Source organism: Culex quinquefasciatus, chromosome 3 (genome assembly GCF_015732765.1).
Source record: "Culex quinquefasciatus strain JHB chromosome 3, VPISU_Cqui_1.0_pri_paternal, whole genome shotgun sequence".
NCBI lineage: Eukaryota > Metazoa > Arthropoda > Insecta > Diptera > Culicidae > Culex > Culex quinquefasciatus.
Window position 1 is genome coordinate 77,538,771 of NC_051863.1, and position 15,318 is coordinate 77,554,088.

General features: G+C 36.1%; 1 protein-coding gene across 1 annotated transcript in view; it reads right to left on the reverse strand.

Annotated features, from left to right (window-relative positions):
• Positions 1-12,731, reverse strand: part of LOC6037793 (cardioacceleratory peptide receptor) — a 161,614-nt gene extending 148,883 nt beyond the window's left edge. The window contains exon 1 of the mRNA XM_038260045.1: positions 11,855-12,731. The gene's annotated coding sequence lies outside the window, so the exon portion shown is untranslated. The remainder of the gene's footprint in view (positions 1-11,854) is intronic.
• Positions 12,732-15,318: the final 2,587 nt, after the last annotated feature.

The window sequence follows — 15,318 nt, forward strand, 5'->3', positions numbered from 1 at the left end:
TAATATGCGATCTTGACAAAGGATTTTTACTGTATATTCCAGAAATACGCATTTTTAATTTTTTCAAATTCTTCCACTTGTTTTATAGGACTGAAAATGGCATCTTCACAGAAAAAAATCGAACCCCAATATTATGTGAGTTTGTGAACCACGTTGGAAATTCAGTATTTCTCAGTTTCATCTTATGAGCCCATTTTGAAATTTTCCACTTTATAATAATTTTGAAATTTCATAATCTAGTCCAACATTTGACGACATTCATAATAAATGTTTTCAGTCTATTCAACATGTAACTCTTACTTCTAAACATTTTTTCCCTGCCTTTCCAGTATTATTTTTTTTCTTTTTGCGGGAGTGGGTTCATTCAAAACTGAACATTTTCCTAAAAAATCACATGGAAATGCCATTTATTTGAAAAAGGTGCACATTTTTAACAAAAAAACAGTGTCAACTTAGATTACAAATTTGGTATTGCATCTTAAAATAAGCTTCGAAATATTGTTTGACAATATTTAAAAAAAATTGTCCCCAAAAACATTTCAAAAAATTTTAAAATAAAATATGCATCATTCAACTTATAGTGGCGGATAATTAAATTAAAAAATCGGGTATTTTTCGTATAACCTTATGTTCAACTAAGGCTAAATCTAAAATAATTGATTGGTTCAAATTTAGTACAATTCTCGTTTTATTGATTTTGATATATTGTCTGTCCTTTTGAATTCATAATACAAATCTAGAAAGCAATATTCACATGTTGATATTTTTTAAATGTTTTTTTTATTCTTAAATGTTGGACGACAAAGCTAAAATTATCATTAAAATATTAAGGGTTTTCTAGTTGAGGATGCACTGTTTCTAGTTTATTTAGGGCTGTACATTTCCTCCAACTTAATGTGATGCTTCCCTGAAGTGGAAGTTTTACCTTCCTAGGATATTACTTTTCCACAGGCCACATCAGCTGCCGGATCCGGTCAGGTCTTCCACACGTGACACACTCGGGGTAGTGCGGTCTGTATTATTCGAAGTGACACGCACGATGACATGACCTGCTGGGGAGCCAAGGATTATCACAGGTTATGGGCACACTTCACGCGGTGGCGGCCAAGTGTCGGTGATAAATTGTAATTGGATGAACTCTCATAGAAATAACATGCAAGGTGAAGTCTGACGGGAATTGAATACTGTTCACTGAGGTGTGTAGAGAGTTTATTGACTTATATTTAAAGTATCATACTGTTTTTAATACAAAGAAGTTGTTTTTTTTTAGTCATGAGTTGGAAAATCCTTCAATGCACAGTGGTCCAGATCGTAAAATTAAGTGGAAAATTGATTTTCCGAAAAATTGAAAAATTGAGTTTTTGGAGCTTTGGTGCACAGAAAAAAAAATCATGGTAATATTACATCTGGTGTGTAATGTCACTTTTTCAGTCTAAATTGAGGTAAAATGACATCATAGAAGAGGCAATTTTCAACCTTCAAAAATTACAGCTTCCAAATTTACATTGTTTTTTACTGTGTGTCTTCAGAAAAGTTGTTGCAAATAGAAAGGGCAACTTTTGGTTTGGTCAAACATTAGGGTGGTGCACGATTAGGGCGATTTGAAAATTTAACTTTTCTGGATTATTTTTGAGATTTTTTTTGTCTTCAAGAAAGTTGTTGGGCTTGCCAATCCAAGCAACTTTGACCAAGACACCAAATTTGTAGAGAAAAAAAGTGATGTTCTGGGCACTTTTAGAGCTTTATAAAACACACATTTTTATTTTTTGCAAAGTCGATTTGGACTTAAGGGTCAAAAGTTACAGCCACGTTAAGATAAAAAAGGTGCAAATTTAAAACTTGAATATCTCGAAAAAGCGCAGGCAAAATTTGAAACGCCAGGCTGCGTTCAAAAGACGAGATCTAGCACTATTAGCGCTGAAAAAATCCCCGGGGTATTTTTCTTGCAAGGGAAGGGTGTATGGGACCACCCTAACGAAATTCGAAAATGATCTATGTATGTATGTATGTATGATCCCCATACCCGCAGGCAACTTGGTCCTGGAACACATGTGAGCGCTAGGTGAACAATTCGATCATCTTTTACTCCGTCATCTGTACACCCACGTGCATAAGTTTTTTTGCACGAATTTTAGTGCTACAAATACCAGCGCATAGAACAAAATGGTTTCCCGCTTCCCTCCCCAAGCGCCGGAAATTTGTAGCGGGTGTAGGGACACTTCGCATAGACGCCCTTGCTCCCATCACGTCACTGAGGGTATGGAGCGACGAGAAATTAATAAGCATGCCCCCCCAGTCGAACCTTCATTAGAGAAGCAGGCAATCCACAACTCACAGCGAACGACCAAGGGAACACCCTACCGCGTATTTAGTGGAAATTGGCGTAGTTAGTCTTGATTGGAATGAGTGAATGTTAGCGTATAAGTGAAAGTTTTTTTTTGTATTATAATAAGAACGGGCTCACCAAATTATGTATCTTCAATACCAGCTTCATCTTCAGTATCAGGAGTGGTCCGATTTGATTAACTTGAGATCCGTCGACAAACTTGAAACAGCCAGATGGTTGATGATTCGAATTTCCGCCGAGTTTGAAAACGTCACGACGGGACCCAATGGTTGTCCGAGGAAACGCACCGGATGAAGATCACCATCCACCGATGAGTTGCTACCAGGAAACGTTGTCGTTGAAATCCGGAAAACAGCTCAATTTTTTGCAACAGGCTTGGAAAATCCAGAAAGATGTGCTCCTGAAGTCACGCTGGAAACCACCGTCAGGACGTCTTTTCCGCAACCACCACATTCTCCACTGGATATCGGCAGAAATAACGGCAATTTTTCGCACTTTTTGAAACGAAATTGTAGGAGGAGAAATTGACAGCGAATTTTTTTTTTCGATCCGTACACACGCGAGGCTTACTTCGATCTCTCTAACGAAATTCGAAAATGATCTAACCATATATTTTTCCATGTAATTTTGCTAACTGAATCTGAATCTGCCCTCAGAACTGAACCAAAATGTCAAAAAAGGTTTTTAGGTCATATTTTGGGTTTATATGATAATTTTACACGGAAGGGAGCGGCCGTGGCTGACTGGTTACGGTGTTCGCTTTGTAAGCGAATGGTCCTGGGTTCGATTCCCATCTGCTCCCAACGAGAAAGTATAGGAAATATAAATCTTGAAACTCTGAACATGTACGAAAAATCAAAGTCGCTCGAGTCGGGGTTCGATCCCCCGTCCTTTGGATTGGTAAGCAAAAATGCTAACCACTAGGCCATCGCGCCTTAGTGAGCTATGACTGGAATTAGGAACACTGTTACCACCATCAACTATATACGCGCTGGATCCTTGTCCATTTGACAAGGGTTCGGAAGTTCTAAATAACGTTTGAATCCGATTGGTCCAAACGTTCTTCAGGGCGGGGCTTGTCGACAAAGCTGAAGTACCTCGCGCTCGGCTAGCCAGCGTAGAAATGGGTCACCGAAGCTCGGCAGAGCTAACACCTTCCAAATGCCTATGCGAGTTATTTGCATGTATAGAATGAGAGCTAAAAACTAGGCTAAAAAAAAAATACATGGAAACAACTCAATTTGTAAGAAGCGACCGCGTGGTCCCGTTTGGTTGGTTGCACACACACACACACACATATGATAATTTTACACGGAAACCCAAAATAAGACCAAAAATCGATTTTTATTTATATACATTTTCAAATGAAAATCGAATTTAAAGAAGGGATTTTTTCAGCGTTAATGACCGATTCTTCGGCTCCTTTTCAAAAAAATCCCAAGTTTTTTTCAGCGTTTAGGCTGTAGTGGTAAAATAAAAGAAGAAACCCCCCAATGTTATTACATATTTGGAAAGATAATTGATTTTCCGACAAAGAAATATCATGCAGAATTAACCATATAGTACCTGTGCTTCCGCTGAAATGAAAATGTAGCGTGACGGGACAACATCGTAAAACAGGACTTTTAAAAGGCACACTACAAAAACCGCTACAGTTTTGCCAGTTTGATTTTTTAAAACTTTTGCTCACAAATTAAAAAACGAATCTTTTGCTCCTTGAACTGAACGAATTGGTTGAGATTTGAGTTTTTGCCAGCCATTTCTTTTCGTGACGGGACAACGAAAGGAGCAGATTTATGAAAAAACTCCTATCTCATTCAATGGCTTGCAGACCATATTTGGTCAATATTTTTGGCTCTTGAGGTAAGAAAACGCATTTATTGCACATTGCAATTATTGAAACATAATTAAAATGAAAACTTGGTCTAAAATTGCTAGATCTTCTCTTTCGAATGCAATCTGCGCTTAAAATTTGGTCTGCGCTTTTCCGAGATATTCAAGTTTTAAATTTGCATCTTTTTTACCTTAAAATGGCTGTATCTTTTGACCCATTAAGTCCAAATTGACTTATAAAAAAATTAAAATGTGTAGCTCTGAAAGTTCCCAGAACATCACTATTTTTCTAAAACTTAACCCTGAATTGCCGCGTACAAAAAACTGAATTTTGAAGGTTTGCTCAGATGCTTTCTTTAAATTTGGTCGTAGAAGGCGTAGATTGCGAGATGAATTTTGGTGTCTTCGACAAAGTTATTCCTGAAAAGATGAATTTTCAAAATCACCCTAATCGTGAAGCACCCTAACATTCAACCTTACCAAAAATTGCCCCTTTCTATTCAAACAACACAGCTCCAAAACTTCCATTTTTGTTCATAAAATTTACGGAAAGGAAAGTGATAAAGGGTATCATCTGATTAATAATTGATCAACTCATGCCCTAAATGAAGAGACCTTCTCTGTAGCTTCCAAATACACTTAGTTCGGCCTTCGGGAAATATCCTTTCAATTTCATTATTACTTCCTGATATTTACTCTGACATCCAATAACAAAAAATCGAAAACTTTTCTTCTCGGAAACACTTTAAATGAATTTTGACCGTCAAGTCGATGTTTTAAGTGTTTAAGAAGTCAACATTAAGTTTTGCCGAAGAAACTCGCCACACCAGCTAATAAATTTCAACTCATTGACTCCGTCTTGCTCGATAACGTTTCAATTTGTTCAGATCAAACGTATTTTAAAAAATCTATAAATAGATATCCTCTATCGTCTTCCAGCCCAGCTTGTACAAAACTCATTTTTTTCTACGCATCGAAAGAAATTTTTCTTATCGTACATCAAAGCAAAATATCTGCTCTAAATAAAGGACCGATTCCATCGGAATGAACATCCAACAATTTGCCCAAGCCGTGTTGAAAGGGCGATGTGACATTTCTGCTTTCATTTTCAGAAAACGCCGGCAATAATTTTCTGTCAGTTTGTTTTACTCCTCTCGTGCTTTTTTTTTTGTTCGCACTCTTGGGGCGGAGGATGATGGTGACAGTCGACGATGCTGTTTCCTTTCGAATTGGCAAAAGGGGGGAGGAACCAGTGCAGCCGTGGTCTCGGCTGACGGTTTGTGCGCCGCCAGTATTTACACAGGAATATACGCGCAATCACTGAGCTGGGCTGATCTTCTTTTGCCACACCATTGCGTAGGAAATAAGAGGAAGTAGTGAATTTTGGCCAGGATTAGGAAAAAACATGTTTTTAAACAGCATCAAAATTATATTTGGTATTAAATTGTTATTTTGGAAAAATATATTTAAACTCAATTCTAAAAATATAGCCTCAACCCCTCATGTAACTTGTAAACTGGGACAACATACCAACAACCAACAACAAAGTGTTTATTCGTTTCATGTCTCATTACATCGGTGCTTATTAAAAAACGATATTTTTGGGCTAGGGATGTGCTGTATACAGTTGGCCTTTCGTTTGAACCATTTTTCAAACATACGGTGCCGGGTTTGTATCAAATCTGTGCGATTTTCATTCACCTCCAGCTTTGAAAGCAACACAAATATTCATAAAAAGTAAACATCTCCTTCCCCTCCAATATGCTTTGTTTCTTGTTTGACACGCGGCAAATTCAAATCACGGCACAGCGTGGCAGCGAGAATTTGTTTAGAAATTTATTTGGCCCCGACAACCATTCATGTTGATTTGCTGTATCAACAACACAACACACACGGTGAAATTAATGTCTTTGCGAAAAAGAAAAGCAAATACTTTGTCTGGTCATAATTATTATTTTTGCGGAGGCTTTTACATTTTACAAATTCTGATCGCCGATTTCTAATGTTGAAATAGAGGAAATGCTCGTATGTTTGGCAGGTTAAGCACTCGCTCCTAACTCCATACCATTGGCTAATTTTCACTATTTAAACAACTAATTAAAATTAGTGCAAATTTGCAAAACTTTTGATAGAAACTTGCTTGCTCACTTCTTATTGAGCTATTTATCACTCGAGTTCAGTTGAAACCCCCTTAAATTAGCTTTAATTGAATATCAAAGTTCTGACCTGCCAACATTAGAGGCACGCTGGAATTAGATGCTCTTCCCCTAGTAGTTTATTCAACAAGTTGCAAAAAAAGAAAAATAATAATTGCAAAAATGACTATTGCTGGTTTCTGTGGTTTTTCATGCAAATTTGAAGGCTTTAATTTAAGAAAGGATTTTTGATCGATTTGGCGCCTTCAACAAAGTTGTAGGTTATGATCAGAAAAAAAAATGGAAACACTCTTGAATTTTGTTTTGTTCAACTATAGTTGGTAAATTTACCAACCGGCGGTCGCATGATTGTTTTGCATGGTGGCATGAAAGTATATCAAAATTCTGCATGAATTCATTTTTTTTTTTTTTGCGATATAGGGGTATGGCATTTTTGCCTGTTGAGCAATTCTCTACGAAATCGGTATTTTTTCTTAAATTTTAATTTTTGTTTTTTTTTATCCGACTGAAACTATTTTGGTGCTTTCGGAATGCCCAAAGAAACCATATTGCATCATTAGTTTGTCCATATAATTTTCCATACAAATTTGGCAGCTGGCCATACAAAAATGATGCACGAAAATTCAAAAATCTGTATCTTTTGAAGAAATTTTTTGATCGATTTGGTGTCTTCCGCAAAGTTGTAGGAATGGATATGGACTACACTGAAAAAAAATGATACACGGTAAAAAAAATTGTGATTTTTTATTTAACTTTTTGTCACTAAAAGTTGATTTGCAAAAAAACACTATTTTTATTTTTTTTTATTTTTTTATATGTTTTAGAGGACATCAAATGCCAACTTTTCAGAAATTTCCAGGTAAGGACGTAATATTGAATGTTTCGCCCTATTGAAATGTTAGTCTTTGTTTAAAAAAATTGAAAATATTTTTTTCGAAAAGATCGGAAAATTTCACGAATGTTTCATATTTTAACATTGAAAATCGGACCATTAGTTGCGGAGATATCGACATTAGAAAATGGTGTGTTGTTTGGATGGGACTTTCACAGCAAAAAATCCGATGGTAAAATCGCATGCAAAAGCATGCACATCACCTTCGTCAAATACAATTTTTGCAAACACAAAAAAAAGTTGCAACCGACGGCTTTCAAACCAAGCACCAACAGTAAGGATTGGCGCCTTAGCCCACTCGGCCATCAGAACGATGAAAATCTGTAAGGATAAACGCATATATCAGCTTGACATTTTGGTCAAGTAGGTTTCCCATACTGATGGGCTACATATTTCAGGGCGTAAAATTACATAAAATTACATAAAATAATGCAATATTTACTTTACACCCAACACTTTTACACGCAGCTGGATTACTACTTTTTTAGCTGTGTAGAAAACATCAATTTTCCTGTTTTTAAACCTTTGCATGGCAATATCTCAGCAACTAAGGGTCGTATCAACAAAGTTCAAAAATGCAAAATATAGAGAATTTTCTCAGCTTTTCAAAAATATGTTTTTCAAAGGTGGGCAAACATGTGCACTAATTTTAAAAAAATGAAAAACTTCGACTTCTTTCAAAAAAGTCATCTAAAATTGGATTTAACTTGAAAACGATGCACTTTATCAAAATTTCACTTAATTACTTTTTGATTGCAAATTTGATTTTACATCAAAAAATGAAGTTAAAAAATTTTTGCGACCGATTTTTCGATTTTTTGAAAAAATCAGTATTGATTCATAAATTCATAACTCGCTCAAAGATTTTTTGCACAGCCTGGAAATTTCTGAAAAGTTGACATTTGATGTCCTCTAAAACATATCAAAAAATAAAAAAAAAATAAAAATAGTGTTTTTTTGCAAATCAAGTTTTAGTGACAAAAAGTTAAATAAAAATTTCGCAAATTTTTTTACCGTGTATCATTTTTTTCCAGTGTAGTCCATATCCATACCTACAACTTTGCCGAAGACACCAAATCGATCAAAAAGTTTCTTCAAAGATACAGATTTTTTGAATTTTGAATTGATTTGATTTTTTTAAATTTTCATACATCATTTTCGTATGAACAGCTGCCAAATTTGTATGGAAAATTATATGGACAAACTAATGATGCAAAATGGCTTCTTTGGGCATACCGAAGGCACCAACAAATTTTCAGTCGGATTAAAAAATACAAAAAAAAACGAATGACCGAAATCTGAGAGAACTGCTCTGTTACCAACAATTATCGACATTACCGACTGCTGTTTGTTGGTATTGAGAAAAAATAAACATGTTTAAACGAGGATCGAACCAGCAACTTCTTGATTAGCAATCTGAAACGTTACCACTGCGCAGTGGAGCACTTGATGAAATGAGAGGGATAGAGCACAAGCACATTCTTCACTTTGAGCAGGTTCTCGGGGAAGCTGGCTGAATTCAGTCGATTGCACTAGAATTCCGTTGAAAATTTTAACTGTTCGCCCGATCTTGAAGCGAAGAGAGGGGAGGGGGTTGTCAAAAACTTTAAATAAAATTTTTTACCAGCCTAAAAGAATATTTAAAAACTCAATTTAATATTACCAGTGGTGAAATAGAGCCTTTCTTACAAAATTATGAAATTCCGTAAAATATATTAGTGGAATTAATTTTTCAGAAACCTAATGATACCACCCAATGAGAATTTGACTTGAAGCTTCGAATCTTTTAACCCTCTACTGCCCAAATTTTTTTTTCGAAAATATTTATTTTTCCCGTGTTCAGGAGGTCATTTTGAGCAACTTTTGTTCTACGAAAAACTTTACTTCTCTTGTTTTATGTTTTTCTTGTTTTATTTTAGTATTTTAATTTGCATTTATCTTGTTTAGTTTATGTTTGTTTTTGGTAGTATTTGGCCTATTCTACCATCTAATATAATTACATTTTGCCTATCTAATTTTTTCACGTTTTTACAGTCATTTTTCAATTTTTTGCATGTTTTTCACATTTTCTGCTATAGAATGGCACCATCATCATTTAAATTGCGAAAAAAATGCGTAGAGGCATAGTCTGGGACACTACAAAAATTACTGCATACTTCTTTTTACTGAAAGTATAGGAAATGTTAGTAATAAACACAGCCAAAGTTGACCCCTAAAAAAAGACATTTTTAAAAACACTAGCTAAGTCACATAAAGCAAGTTAAACTCCCAACCCTTAAATTTTCTAAAATTTTAAGAGTTCTTCTTTCCAATGCTTTTTAAAGATCAAAAATCGGTTGGAAAATGGATTTTTGACGATTTTTTAGATTGAAGCCCGTCTAGAGGCGGGGTTAGGTTGTAGAGGGTTAAGGCTAAACCTCGAATTCATTTTTTTTAAACGTCAGAGGTCAGGGTCGCAAGAAAAATATATTTAATTTGGAAAAACATTTTGGATTGGCATTATTTGAAAAAAGGTACTCATTCTTAAATAATATTCTAGTCTACGATTAATTTAAAAAAATATGTACCGTAAAACGGGGTGACTTTGATAGCCGGGGTGACTTTGATAGGTTTGCGATTTTTCCGCAAAATGAAGAGTACAATTAAAATACGTAAGGAATGGTTTAGAATCATACTGACCGTGGTAGAGAAGTGTTCAAAGTACCTCAAGAAGAACTTTTCATAAAATTTTGACAAGTTTAAAAAGTTAGTTAACCATAGTTAAGAAAATGTTGATGAAAGTCATTATTTTAAACTTCTCAAAGTGTCATTATTTTCCCAATGATTTTTAATCGGAAAATGGAATGCATTTTCGGATTCTTTGGACAATTTTCCACTAGGAGAAGGTTAAAAAAGTTTGTAAATAATAAATAATATTTAACACATTTAAAAAAAATCTCCATATTTATATGCAATTTCAGTTGAACAAATTTCATGTAAAATGTGAAAACTTGTGATTCGTGCTTTGAATTCAGTATAAAATGCAATATAAATCGATAATTTTATAAAGAAAACTAGTTTTAACAAATTTCAGGCAAAATTCCGACTTTTTAACAATTTTACCTGAAATTTATATGTATTTTGCTAAAAAGCTTATACATTTAGTTAACTAAATACAAACATTGATTTTTTTTTCTCAAAAACTATATCAGCTTCTTTAGTGATTGTACATTCAACGTACAAATAAAATTTGAACATCTTAAATATGATTTTAGCAAGAAAAACTATGACTATCAAAGTCACCCCGGAATTAAAACTAAGAATTTTCAACGTAACTATTTTTCTAAACATTATTGAAAAAACTTTTTTTCCGAAATAGTACCTGGACTTTTTGTAATCTACCCCAGTACATGTTTTAAAAATAACAATCTTGAGAAAAACCTTACCTGTTAGAAAATATTCGAAAAACAAATTGAAATCCTATCAAAGTCACCCCGGTTTACGGTATCGATATTGCACTTGTATTCAAATGGCTTTTTGTTTGAAACTGAATTATTCTAATTTGATAGTGTTATCTGTAAAATAGTCCAAAAAATACCTCTAAAATGTCTTTGACCACATTTACTGGTCGAAAATTGTGAATAGAAAAATAAAATGTTCGTCTCCGACCCCACGGCTACAAATCTAAAATATAAAAACTGTGGGTTTTACGAGCGGTTTTCCAATGATGGAAGACACAAAATTTTAAGAGCGGATACAGACATCGCACAAGTATTTCAGAAAAAGGCTTTGAGTTCCGGGTTTCGGGCCAAAATTCAATCGAAAGAGCGCGTCCAAACCTTCAAATTAGTAATAGGATTTTTTTCTGGACGATTCCCCGCCGTGCACGAATTTTTGAAGATTTTTGAGAAAAGCGTTTTTTTCAAAAGCAAACATTAAGCCTTTCTTTTGTAAGAAAGGCAAAAACCGTTTTTTGCTAGCACGTGGAGAACAAATTTAAAAAAATTCTTTAATAGCGACAAACGGCTAAAAATCTTTTCAAAACAGGCCTTACAGAGTGAACTCGATGTTAAACAAACTCAAAATAGCTTATTCTGCAAATTAAATTTTTCCAAGCGAAACCAGGGCTGTGGCTGGAAGGGCAAAACGATATTTTAAACTGCTCATTTTGCTACTACAAAGTCTAAGTTTCTAGTTCACCATCTGACAAAGTTCAATCAGCCCAGAAGGTAATGTCTTCAATAAAACGAATTTTCCAAGAATCCCAAGCTTCTCCAGTGCTTTTACCGCGAAGAGACAAGCTTCTCCAAGTGTGCACTTTGGTTCCAGCATAACAAGGCAATTACACATTTATTGTTCATTTCGAGGTAAGAATTTCCTCCTGGATCCCAATGGGTTTTTTTCGTAATAAATAGAAAGGTATTTTATGAGATTAAATTTAAATTAAGATTTAATTTTAAAATGGCAAATGAAGATTTGTGTTGAAATTTGAAAAGACGCTTAAAAATTGCCTACTTCCACTCAGTTACAAAGTATCACACCTAAAACTTTTCCCATGCACATCACCAAAACATTCCCGCGGAAAGTAATTAAATTCATATTAAAATAAAAGAAAAACAAGACACCGTGCGCTCGATCCACACCTACCTTCGTCCACTGATTGTTGTTGTTGTCACTTCCAAGAATGCGCTCGAAAGAATCTTTTATGCGTTTTCCCCCTCGCGCTTGAATCAGTTCGCAAAGTGCATTTATTATTATTTTTTCCTCTGCCTTCTGTCGGCTATTTCACAGAACAAAAAACTAACTTTCACATTCTTTTCACTGCACTCGGTGCTGACTGAATGAGAAGAGAAAACAGTGCAATTTAGACGATTATTATCGTTCTGTTTCGTTGCACTATGCTCGTTTATAATTTATTTATTTTTTTCAGTGAAATTCGCAATTCTTCTAAACAAACGAACTTTTTTTTCTCGCTATTTAATCAGTTGAAATGCGGGCAAACTTTTCACTGCCAAACGGCCACTTGATGGTTCCCGCCACCTCTCCTCGTGGGTGGCCATTGCGTGACCCCCTTGGAACGCGTTCAATTTATGTTTGTGACCACCTCCCTCCTCCCGGGCCACATCGCAGACCTCCCGTTGGGCCAAAATGCACCACCGCCACCGCGGTAATAAATTTCCACCCAGAAACAACTCTCACTTTCATCTCTCGGGTTTTCCTCCTGATTGACGCTGATTCACACGACACAATCACGAAAAACTTCACTCCCAGCAGCCAGGTCCACTTCTTGCGGACTACATGACGCGGAATGACCGAAGATAGGTCCGCGGTCTGGTCCCAAATCAGGCCGGGAAACTCCCCCCGAAAACACTGTTCTCAACGGAAAAAAAATCTCACGCGCGCGACAACTTCAAAATTCCTTTCGCGCGTAGATCATTTGCGTATGTCCTACGACACCTTCCGGCAGGCACGCGCTCGCGTTCGATCCGTTGCTACCGACAAGCGGAATCCAACTGACGGCATCGCAGCGCGCCCCAAAATGAGTACAAAAAAGTGTGTGTACGAGACCCCAGCAGCAGCAGAACCCAACAGCGTTGATGATTATTTTGCTACACGAATTACTCACCGGGACGCAACTTCTCTTCTTGTGCGATGCTACAAGACACGAAAGGGAAGATACTGTTGCACGCACGTGACGCAGCACAACTCGTGCAGCAGACAACTTTGGCGCACGTGGTGGGAGAGTAAAGCACGCGAGTGTGAAAGTTCAGCTGTTCTGAACTTGAACAACGGATGCATGGCAGGTTGGTTCTTGTGATCCGAGCCGTGACCGGAAAATGTTGGTTCATATGAAATTCTTTTACACGGACCTCCCGCAAATTACCAAAATAAACGAAACTCAATTTAGACTGAAAAAGTGGCAGGACACTAGAAAAAGTGAATTTACACATTTCTAGAGGTAAAATTACACATTTATTCAGACATAAATGATGTACCCATTTTCAAATATAATATTACCACGACATTATTTTACTGTGCAGGACAACAACTACAATTGTTTCCTTTTAGAATATGAAAAAAAATAAACCTCTTACTCAAACATCTTTTAACCCAAGAACGAAAGTCTTAGAGATTTTAATTATTTTAGATCATTTTTCAAAGCAAATCCGGTAACTAACGGTAACGGTAAAAAGCTATGAGGTACATAAGAATTCGGGGTAGTGAATTTTCAAGCTCGCATCTACCCTCTTTTTCTTACCAAAGCAAGCTAGCGCAAAATATTGATATTTATTAAAAAGACTCTTTTGGGTTATTACAGATTCCAAAAGTACATTGAATTTCCCATGAAATGACATGTTTCAATATTTTTACAGTTGAGTAACCAATTTTTTTAAATATTTTTTTGATGAAAAATACTTTTTTTTCGGTATTTTGAGTACGCCATCAAATCGAGTCCAATTCTACAAAAAAGTCCATTCGACGCCAAATTTCCAAATCGTCACCATTTCAAGATGCAATTTTTTACAAATTTTAGACATTTTGGAACAAAGAAACCAAAAAAGATTCGGCATAAAAATAAGTAGCTTTCCCCTAACAATCAAGAATTGGCACAGCCGCGGCAGTGCCTGGGGATGTGTGCAACGCTTGTCGAATAGTTTTGCGATAGAATGTAGATATTGGAAAAGTTTCCGCTGGACTTCCGGTTCTGGGAATTCTGGAAGCGTTAGGACACTGGCACTGCCCTTTCGTATTCCAGTTCGCCGCATTTTTAATTAGCTCTAAATGGGACTTTTCTGGCCAGACCAACAATGTGAATACCAAACGTCCAACAAAATCGTAGTTGTTGAAACTGCTTTAATTGTCTTTGAGCGAAAAATAATAAAGTTTAGTGAAGAATGCACTTAACTATTGATACCGTCGTCTGGACGAAACGGGACAGCTGTTTTAACCTTTTTACCTCTTAATTTTTAAATTTTTTGATTGCTTTCGGATAGAACAAGCGCATCTATTTCCAAATTTCAAACTTTTAGGTGCTCTAAAACGTGAAGTCCCTATTCAGACTGTACTCCCAATTCGCCCCAGATGACGGTACCGAAAAATTCTAAGAGATTTACTAGAGTTTTGAAAACGACACAATTTGTCAGGCAGCAGCGAGTGACAAGTGAGATTGTTTTTACAAAACCTGGTTTCAGATTAAAAAAAAATAATGCTTTTTAGAATCCTTATACAAATTTCAAATGTCAAATCAGCTTTTTTTTTCTTTTTCGCATTTCGTGATTGACTGTTTGTTTTCCTGCAAACTCCCAGCACGACATTGTAAACATTGCACAAGCGTGAAAACAAGACAAAAATCACTCCCGCGCGTGTAAAAACAAACACTTCAAACCAAGTGCTGCACAGTACATGCCGCGTCTCATTGGCGATCGAACGGTCGCCGGCCGAGACCGGTTCCGTTGTGGATTTGTGAATGAAAGCTCACCGAATTCGGCAAACGGCTCTCGGGCTGTCGCGCCGTCGCACCTTTCTTGTAGCACTCTCACTCTCACGCAACGCAACATTTTTACTGGGATGTTGCAGCACCCGGCCTCGAGAGAGGTGGTGGGGTGAAACGACACTTTTCCGAGCGACATTTTACGGTGCGTGTGTGTGGGTGGAAATTTTGTCACGCACCTGTTGCTTCACCAGAAGACATCTTTTTGATAATTCATATCATGTTGAAGTTTTCATTTTACAGCTAATTTTACAAAAAAATGTTAGTATTTGCTATTTTTTTTTAACGTAAATCCTAACCATAAATCCTAAGTTCGCGCGATTTCAACCGACGCAAATGTAAAGTGATTAATTGGACATTAAAATAACAATAGGATGAGCCTAACATTTTATGCAGTCATATTAAAAATTAAAATATCGTTTTGGCGATTTCTGGACCAACTACCGTAAACTGGGATGACTCTGATAGCCCGGGGTGACTTTGATAGGTTTTTCAAATGTCCGTCAAATTAATATCTAAACAATTTTGAGAATTTTGAGTATGTAATCATAAAGGGATAGCTTATTATCGAACATATATGCAAAAATGTGACTGTTACATTGGATGTATCAAAATTAGT